Source organism: Triticum dicoccoides, chromosome 1A (assembly GCF_002162155.2).
Source record: "Triticum dicoccoides isolate Atlit2015 ecotype Zavitan chromosome 1A, WEW_v2.0, whole genome shotgun sequence".
NCBI classification, from domain to species: domain Eukaryota; kingdom Viridiplantae; phylum Streptophyta; class Magnoliopsida; order Poales; family Poaceae; genus Triticum; species Triticum dicoccoides.
Genome location: NC_041380.1, coordinates 264,007,930 through 264,018,512, shown reverse-complemented (window position 1 = coordinate 264,018,512; position 10,583 = coordinate 264,007,930).

Genomic DNA, 10,583 nt, shown 5'->3' with positions numbered 1-10,583 from the left:
TCGGAGCATGACCATAAAACATATCTCTCATATAAATAGAACAACCATTATTCTCGGATTTAAACGAGTAGCCATCTCATATTAAACGAGATCCTGATACAATGTTCATGCTCAAACTTGGCACTAAATAACAATTATTGAGGTTCAAAACTAATCCCGTAGGTAAATGTAGAGGTAGTGTGCCGACGGCGATCACATCGACCTTGGAACCATTCCCGACGCACATCGTCACCTTGTCCTTCGCCAGTCTCCGCTTATTCCGTAGCTCCTGCTTTGAGTTACAAATGTGAGCAACCACACCGGTATCAAATACCCAGGAGCTACTACGAGTACTGGTAAGGTACACATCAATTACATGTATATCACATATACCTTTCGTTTTGCCGGCCTTCTTGTCCGCTAAGTATTTGGGGCAGTTCCGCTTCCAGTGACCACTTTCCTTGCAATAAAAGCACTCAGTGTCAGGCTTGGGTCCATTCTTTGGCTTCTTCCCCGCAGCTTGCTTACCGGGCGCGGCAACTCCCTTGCCGTCCTTCTTGAAGTTCTTCTTACCCTTGCCTTTCTTGAACTTAGTGGTTTTATTCACCATCAACACTTGATGTTCCTTTTTGACTTCTACCTCTGCTGATTTCAGCATTGCAAATACTTCAGGAATGGTCTTTTCCATCCCCTGCATATTGAAGTTCATCACAAAGCTCTTGTAGCTCGGTGGAAGCGACTGAAGGATTCTGTCAATGACCGCGTCATCCGGGAGATTAACTCCCATCTGAGTCAAGCGGTTATGTAACCCAGACATAGTGAGTACGTGCTCACTGACAAAACTGTTTTCCTCCATCTTACAGCTAAAGAACTTGTCGGAGACTTCATATCTCTCGACCCGGGCATGAGCTTGAAAAACCATTTTCAGCTCTTCGAACATCTCATATGCTCCGTGTCTCTCAAAACACTTTTGGAGCCCCGGCTCTAAGGTGTAAAGCATGCCGCACTGAACAAGGGAGTAATCATTGGTACGTGTCTGCCAAGCGTTCATAACGTCTTGTTCTGCAGGGAGAACAGGTGCTTCACCTAGCGGTGCTTGTAGGACATAATCTTTCTTGGCAGCTATGAGGATGATCCTCAGGTTCCGGACCCAGTCCGTATAGTTGTTGCCATCGTCTTTCAGCTTGGTTTTCTCTAGGAACGCGTTGAAGTTGAGGACAACGTTGGGCATTTCATCTACAATACATGTTGTAAAGATTTTAGACTAAGTTCATGATAATTAAGTTCATCTAAATCAAATTATTCAATGAACTCCCACTCAGATAGACATCCCTCCAGTCATCTAAGTATAACATGATCCGAGTTAACTAGGTCGTGTCCGATCATCACGTGAGACGGACTAGTCAACATCGGTGAACATCTTCATGTTGATCGTATCTTCTATACGACTCATGCTCGACCTTTCGGTCTTCTGTGTTCCGAGGCCATGTATGTACATGCTAGGCTCGTCAAGTCAACCTAAGTGTTTGCATGTGTAAATTTGTCTTACACCCGTTGTATGTGAACGTTGGAATCTATCACACCCGATCATCACGTGGTGCTTCGAAACAACGAACTGTCGCAACGGTGCACAGTTAGGGGGAACACTTTCTTGAAATTATTATGAGGGATCATCTTATTTACTACTGTCGTTCTAAGTAAACAAGATGCAAAAACATGATAAACATCACATGCAATCAAATAAAAATAGTGACATGATATGGCCAATATCACATAGCTCCTTTGATATCCATCTTGGGGCTCCATGATCATCTTGTCACCGGCATGACACCATGATCTCCATCATCGTGTCTCCATGAAGTTGCTCGCCAACTATTACTTCTACTACTATGGCTAACACGTTTAGCAATAAAGTAAAGTAATTTACATGGCGTTTCTCAATGACACGCAGGTCATACAAAAAATAAAGACAACTCCTATGGCTCCTGTCGGTTGTCATACTCATCGACATGCAAGTCGTGATTCCTATTACAATAGCATGAACATCTCATACATCACATATATATCATTCATCATTCATCACAACTTTGGCCATATCACATCACAAAACACTTGCTGCAAAAACAAGTTAGATGTCCTCTAATTGTTGTTGCAAGTTTTACGTGGCTGCAATAGGGTTCTAGCAAGAACGTTTTCTTACCTACGTGAAAGCCACAACATGATTTGTCAACTTCTATTTACCCTTCATAAGGACCCTTTTCATCGAATCCGCTCCAACTAAAGTGGGAGAGACAGACACCCGCCAGCCACCTTATGCAACTAGTGCATGTCAGTCGGTGAACCGGTCTCACGTAAACGTACGTGTAAGGTTGGTCCGGGCCGCTTCATCCCACAATACTGCTGAAGCAAAATAAGACTAGTAGCGGCAAGAAAGTTGACAACATCTACGCCCACAACAAATTGTGTTCTACTCGTGCAAAGAGAACTACGTATAAACCTGGCTCTAATACCACTATTGGGGAACGTTGCAGAAAACAAAAAATTTCCTACGGTTTCATCAAGATCCATCTATGAGTTCATCTAGCAACGAGTGATCGAATTGCATCTACATACCTTTGTAGATCACGCGCGTAAGCGTTCAAAGAACGGGGATGAGGAAGTCGTACTCGACGTGATCCAAATCACTGGAGATCCTAGCGCCGAACGGACGGCACCTCCACGTTCAACACACGTACGGTCAGCGTGACGTCTCCTCCTTCTTGATCCAGCAAGGGGGGAGGAGAGGTTGATGAAGATCCAACAGCACGACGGCGTGGTGGTGGATGCAGGGGTCACCGCAGCAGGGCTTCGCCGTTCTACTATGAGAGGGAGAGGTGTAGCAGGGGAGAGGGAGGCGCCAAGACTCAAGGGTGCGGCTGCCCCTCCCTCCCCCCCTTTATATAGGCCCCCTAGGGGGTGCGCCAGCCCTAGGAGATGGGATCTCCTAGGGGGGCGGCGGCCAAGGGGTGGAGTGCCCCCCAAGCCAAGTGGGGCGCCCCCCCACCCTAGGGTTCCCAACCCTAGGCGCATGGGGTGGGCCAAGGGGGGCGCACCAGCCCCCTATGGGCTAGTTCCCCTCCCCACTTTGGCCCATGGGGCCCTCCGAGATGGGTGGCCCCACCCGGTGGACCCCCGGGACCATTCCGGTGGTCCCGGTACAATACTGGTGACCCCCGAAACTCTCCCGATGGCCGAAACTGCACTTTCTATATATAATTCTTCACCTCCGGACCATTCCGAAACTCCTCGTGACATCCGGTATCTCATCCGGGACTCCGAACAAATTTCGGGTTACTGCATATTATATCTCTACAACCCTAGCATCACCGAACCTTAAGTGTGTAGACCCTACGGGTTCGGGAGACATGCAGACATGACCGAGATGACTCTCCGGTCAATAACCAACAGCGGGATCTGGATACCCATGTTGGCTCCCACATGTTCCACGATGATCTCATCGGATGAACCACGATGTCAAGGACTTAATCAATCCCGTATACAATTCCCTTTGTCTAGCGGTACGATACTTGCCTAAGATTCGATCGTCGGGTATCCCGATACCTTGTTCAATCTCGTTACCGGCAAGTCTCTTTACTCGTTCCGTAATGCATGATCCCGTGACCAGACACTTGGTCACTTTGAGCTCATTATGATGATGCATTACCGAGTGGGCCCAGAGATACCTCTCCGTTATACGGAGTGACAAATCCCAGTCTTGATCCGTGTCGACCCAACAGACACTTACGGAGATACCCGTAGTATACCTTTATAGTCACCCAGTTACGTTGTGACGTTTGGTACACCCAAAGCACTCCTACGGCATCCGAGAGTTACACGATCTCATGGTCTAAGGAAAAGATACTTGACATTGGAAAAACTCTAGCAAACGAACTATACAATCTTGTGCTAAGTTTAGGATTGGGTCTTGTCCATCACATCATTCTCCTAATGATGTGATCTCGTTATCAATGACATCCAATGTCCATAGTCAGGAAACCATGACTATCTATTGATCAACGAGCTAGTCAACTAGAGGCTTACTAGGGACATGTTGGTGTCTATGTATTCACACATGTATTACGATTTCCGGATAACACAATTATAGCATGAATAAAAGACAATTATCATGAACAAGGAAATACAATAATAATCCTTTTTATTATTGCCTCTAGGGCATATTTCCAATAGTATTTCCCTTAGGTTTTGAGAACCAAGGTACCAATCCAGTGGGAGACTACACACAAGTCACCTCGCACCTACACAAACAAATAAGAACCTTGCAACCAACGCGATAAAGGGGTTGTCAATTCCTTCACGGCCACTTACGAGAGTGAGATCTGATAGAGATAAAAAGATAATTTTTTTTGATATTTTTATGATATAGATTGAAAGTAAAGATTACAAAGTAAAATAGATTGGTAACTTATATGATAGAAGATAGACCCGGGGGCCATAGGCTTCACTAGTGGCTTCTCTCAAGATAGCATAAGTATTATGGTGGGTAAACAAATTACTATCGAGCAATTGATAGAAAAGTGCATAATTATGAGAATATCTAGGCATGATCATGTATATAGGCATCACGTCCGCGACAAGTAGACCAAAACGATTCTGCATCTACTACTATTACTCCATACATCGACCGCTATCTAGCATGCATCTAGAGTATTAAGTTCATAAGAACAGAGTAACGCATTAGGCAAGGTGACATGATGTAGAGGGATAAACTCAAGAAATATGGTATAAACCCCATCTTTTTATCCTCGACGGCAACAATACGATACGTGCCTTGCTGCCCCTGCTGTCACTGGGAAAGGACACTGCAAGATTCAACCCAAAGCTAAGCACTTCTCCCATTGCAAGAAAGATCAATCTAGTAGGCCAAACCAAACTGATAATTCGGAGAGACTTGCAAAGATAACAAATCATACATAAAAGATTTTAGAGAAGAATCAAATATTGTTCATAGATAATCTTGATCATAAACCCACAATTCATTGGGTCTCGACAAACACACCGCAAAAAGAATTACATCGAATAGATCTCCAAGAAGATCGAGGAGAACTTTGTATTGAGATCCAAAGAGAGAGAAGAATCCATCTAGCTAATAACTATGGACCCAAAGGTCTGTGGTAAACTACTCACACATCATCGGAGAGGCTATGGTGTTGATGTAGAAGCCCTCCGTGATCAATTCCCCCTCCGACGGAGCTCCGGAAAAGGCCCCAAGATGGGATCTCTTAGGTACAGAAGGTTGCGGCAGTGGAAATAGGGTTTCGTGGTGCTCCTGGATGTTTTTGGGGTATATGAATATATATAGGAGGAAGAAGTAGGTCGGTGGAGCCACAAGGGGCCTACGAGGGTGGAGGGCGTGCCTCCCTGCCTCGTGGCCTCCTCGCTCCTTTCTTGACGTCTACTCCAAGTCCCCTGGATCACGTTTGTTCCAAAAATAACTCTCTTGAGGGTTTCATTCCGTTTGGATTCTGTTTGATATTCCTTTTCTGAGAAACACTGAAATAGGCAAAAAACAGCAATTTGCACTAGGCCTTGGGTTAGTAGGTTATTCCCAAAAATAATATAGAAGTGTATAATAAATCCCATTAAACATCCAAAACAGATAATATAATATTATGGAACAATTAAAAATTATAGATATGTTGGAGATGTATTAGGAGGGAATTCCAATCGTGGCTCTGCGTGTCAGTCGGTTCTGCCATAGGGTTTTTTAAGGTGCTGAGTGACTGGGGTTTTCGGTGCCTGCGAGCTAGCGGGGAAGTGGATTCAGGCGGACGAGCGAAGAAGATGGTGTGTGTGGCCGAGCAGTGAGCAGGGGGATATGGTACGCGCGAGCTACCAAGGAAGATGGCGCGGGCGGGCGAGTAGTGAGCGGGGGGAAATGGTGTGCGGCCGACGATGGAAAGAGAGGAGGAAGAAGAGTGAAATACGGGGAAGAAGGTGCATTAAATATCAATTCTACTAGTACTACTACCAGGATATACCGTCCTTCGGAGTGTAAATAGTTACGCCGATGACATGTGGGTCTACCTCAAGAGGGCCCATATGCCAGTTAATGGAGGAGAGAGGTGCGTAGTCGTATTTGCGGAAGCGTGCTCCACTGGCAAACATGATGGCAGTACTAGGTAAGGCTGATTTAGTAACACCAACACGCTGGTTCAGCTTATTAATTAAGTGTCCCATCTGCTGCAGCGTGTATTGTCATTTCACTGTAAAGACTAGTTGAATAGTTCTCTCTGACCGAGATGGGGAATAATGGATCGCGAAGACTTCCTATCTATAGTATCCCTATGCCTGTACGCTCAGTACCCTCCCAATGCTCCGCCTTGTACAAGTGCTAAGGCTTCCATGTAGGCAAAAAGTCTGATGTGGCAAGATAATTAAGAGGAGAGACTCTGATACCACTTGATAGAGACAAAGGTGTCCCGATGTTTCGATGAGATGGTGGCTATCATTTCTGTGGGAGTTGACCTTGATGATCCGACTACGAACGTGCGAGACGTCGCGCCTTAGCAATCGCTAAACCAACTTCCGAGGGGTTATTGACCACGCCGGAGCACAATCAACCTGACCACGAGGGTATGTTTCCTGCGAGCAAATGAAGAACAAGCAAGAAACTGATATTGCAATCTGGATATTGCGAATATAAGATGAAAGCTTTATTGATTAAGGTGGGGTTCTGTGACGTCTTGGTCTGGTCGTTGGACACAAACGAAGTACGTGAAGTTGCAGCTATGGAGAACTTTTAATCTAAACAAAACCCAAAGTCTAAATGACGCCCTAAGGGCTGTATATATGGAGGAAGAGGGGGAATTTCATGGCCCTTGAAGGAGGGGTCTGAAACCAACCCTAACTCTTGTTTCCCCACACATACGGACTCTAAAAACAGCCTATACTTAAGTATTTCGAAAATACATGGGCCTGGCCCAATAATAAGGTGACGCGGCACCTAAAATAACCTCTGGACGAAATTTATGAAGTGGCATCTTGTATATTTCGTCCAATGCTTCATGCACTCCTTATGGTGGCTTCAAAGTCCTGAAATCATCACTTTCAACTCCGTTCTGGATCCCCTTGCGCATGCCATCATCTCCACGCTTGAACTTGTTCCAAGGTTCATCTTTCTTGTCCAAGCTAGGCCCTTCATTTGTAAGCAAAACAAATGTATCCAATTTAGGCAGCATCATATTCTCATGAACATCAGAATCGTTACCAAGAAACGAAAGTACCTGATAATTCAATTGGCGTGCGCGAGCTCTAGTAATTGGTCCAGTATGTATAGTAGCAGGGGATGTGGGTGTAACAATGGTATTGATGTCCTCATCATCCTCCCCTTCTTGAAATGAAGTCGTCCTCGATGAAAGTTCATCGTCCTCACCCAAATAAGGCTTCAAATCTGCAATGTTAAAAGTGGGACTAACCCCAAAATCTGCAGGCAGCTCAAGTTTATATGCATTATCATTTATTTTCTCTAACACCTTAAAAGGACCATCAGCACGTGGCATTATCTTTGATTTGCGCAAATTAGGAAATCTATCCTTACGCAAATGTAACCAAACAAGATCTCCAGGTGCAAACACAACATGTTTTCTACCCTTATCTCCAGCAAGTTTATATTTAGCATTCATACGCTCAATTTTTTCCTTAGTTAACTCATGCATTTTTAAAATCAATTCAGCACGTTCTTTAGCATCAAAATTAACCTTCTCCGAAGATGGAAGAGGCAACAAATCAATAGGTGCACGAGGTAGGAAACCATACACAATTTCAAAAGGGCACATCTTAGTAGTAGAATGCAATGAACGATTATAAGCAAATTCAATATGAGGCAAGCATTCTTCCCACATTTTCTTGTTATTCTTCAAAACATCCCTAAGCATAGTAGACAATGTTCTATTGACTACTTCAGTTTGTCCATCAGTTTGGGGGTGACAAGTAGTACTAAAAAGCAGTTTAGCCCCCAACTTAGCCCATAAACATCTCCAAAAGTGGCTAAGAAATTTAGTATCACGATCTGAAACAATAGTATTTGGCACACCATGCAAGCGAATAATTTCACGAAAGAACAAATCAGCAACATTAACAGCATCATCGCTTTTATGACATGGTATAAAGCGTGCCATTTTCGAGAACCTATCCACGACAACAAATATGCTATCCCTCCCCTTCTTTGTTCGAGGTAAACCTAAAACAAAGTCCATAGATATATCCTCCCAAGGAACACTAGGTACAGGCAAAGGCATATATAAACCATGAGGATTGAGTCATGACTTAGCTTTTTGACATGTAGTGCAGCGAGCAACAAAACGCTCAACATCCAGTCTCATCTTTGGCCAAAAGAAATGTGTAGCAAGTATATCCTCCGTCTTCTTGACGCCAAAGTGTCCCATTAATCCTCCTCCATGCGCCTCCTGCAACAACAAAAGATGAACGGAGCTAGCTGGAATGCATAGCTTGTTAGCACGAAACACAAATCCATCGTTAAGAACGAACTTGTTCCAAGTTCTCCCTTCCTTACAATTCTGCAATACATCTTTAAATTCAGCATCATGCACATATTGATCTTTGATGGTCTCCAAACCAAATATTTTAAAGTCAAGTTGTGAAAGCATAGTATAACAACGAGACAGTGCATCAACAATAAAATTTTCTTTACCCTTCTTGTGTTTAATGACATAAGGGAAAGTCTCAATGAATTCAACCCATTTAGCATGTCTACGGTTCAGTTTTGCTTGACTTTTAGTGTGTTTCAAAGATTCATGATCAGAATGTATAACAAATTCCTTTGTCCATAAATAATGTTGCCATGTTTCTAAGGTCCGAACAAGAGCATATAATTCTTTATCATAAGTAGAATACTTCAGACTAGGCCCACTCAATTTTTCAGAAAAGTATGCAACAGGTTTGCCATCTTGTAATAACACACCTCCTAATCCAATTCCACTAGCATCACATTCAAGCTCAAAAGTCTTATTGAAATCAGGAAGTTGGAGTAAAGGAGCATGTGTCAACTTATCTTTCAATACCGTGAAGGCTTCTTCATGTGCGGTACCCCAAACAAAAGGCACATCCTTCTTTGTAAGCTCGTTGAGAGGTGCAGCAATGGTGCTGAAATCTCTGACAAAATGCCTATAGAAACCAGCGACGCCAAGGAAACTCCTCACTTGTGTGACCGTTTTAGGCTGCGGCCAACTCTCAATAGCTTCAATCTTGGCTTTATCAACTTCAATTCCCTGTGGAGTAACAACATAGCCAAGAAAAGATACTCGGTCGGTGCAAAATGTGCACTTTCCAAGGGTTACCAAACAAAGGTGCATCACGTAGAGCGATAAAAACAGCATGTAAATGTTCCAAATGTTCCTCCAAAGATTTGTTATAAATCAATATGTCATCAAAGTAAACTACCACAAATCGTCCAATGAAAGCACGTAAAACTTCGTTCATTAACCTCATGAAAGTACTAGGTGCATTAGTTAACCCAAAAGGCATGACTAACCACTCATATAATCCAAACTTAGTTTTAAATGTTGTTTTCCATTCATCTCCCAATTTCATACGAATTTGATGGTATCCACTATGCAAATTAACTTTGGAGAATACTGTAGAGCCACTCAATTCATCAAGCATATCATCTAGCCTAGGAATAGGATGACGATAATGAATAGTAATATTATTAATGCCTCTACAATCAACGCACATACGCGAGGTACCATCCTTTTTCGGCACTAAAATGATAGGAACAGCACAAGGACTAAGGGATTCGCGTATATAACCTTTGTCAAGCAGTTCTTGTACTTGACGCATAATCTCCTTTGTCTCCTCTTGATTGGTACGGTATGGTGCACGGTTGGGTAATGCTGCCCCGGGAATTAAGTCAATTTGATGCTCAATCCCTCGAATAGGTGGTAATCCCGGTGGCACGTCTTGTGGAAAGACGTCAGCGAACTCCTGGAAAATGTTAGTGACAGCAGGAGGCAAAGAGGAAGGCACGTCCTCGAATGAAAATAATGCCTCTTTGCACACAAAAGCATAGCAAACAGATTTGCTAAAATCTAGATCATCAATATCAGATTTGGTGGCAAGTAAACATGCACTTTTCAATTTAATTTCAGAAGCAACACTAGATGGTTTATTATTAGGCTTCATTTGTTGCTCAAATTCTTTTGCCACAATCTGATTTTCACTCTTATTTTTCTCCTGTTTTGCTTTATTAGCTCTATTAATATCATCTTTCAAAATGGAATTAGGAGTCATAGGAAGCAAAGTAATATTTTTATCCTTATGAACAAGAGTATAGTGATTGTTTCTACCATGGTGCACAGAATTTTTATCAAATTGCCATGGTCTACCAAGTAATAAGGAACATGCTAGCATAGGTACCACATCACAATCAACATAATCAGCATATGTAGAGATACTAAAATGCACACGAACCGTACGTGTTACCTTAACCTTGCCATTGTTGTTGAACCATTGGATGTAGTAAGGATGTGGATGTGGTCTTGTGGTGAGGGATAGCTTCTCCACCATCTCCATGCTAGCCAAGTTAT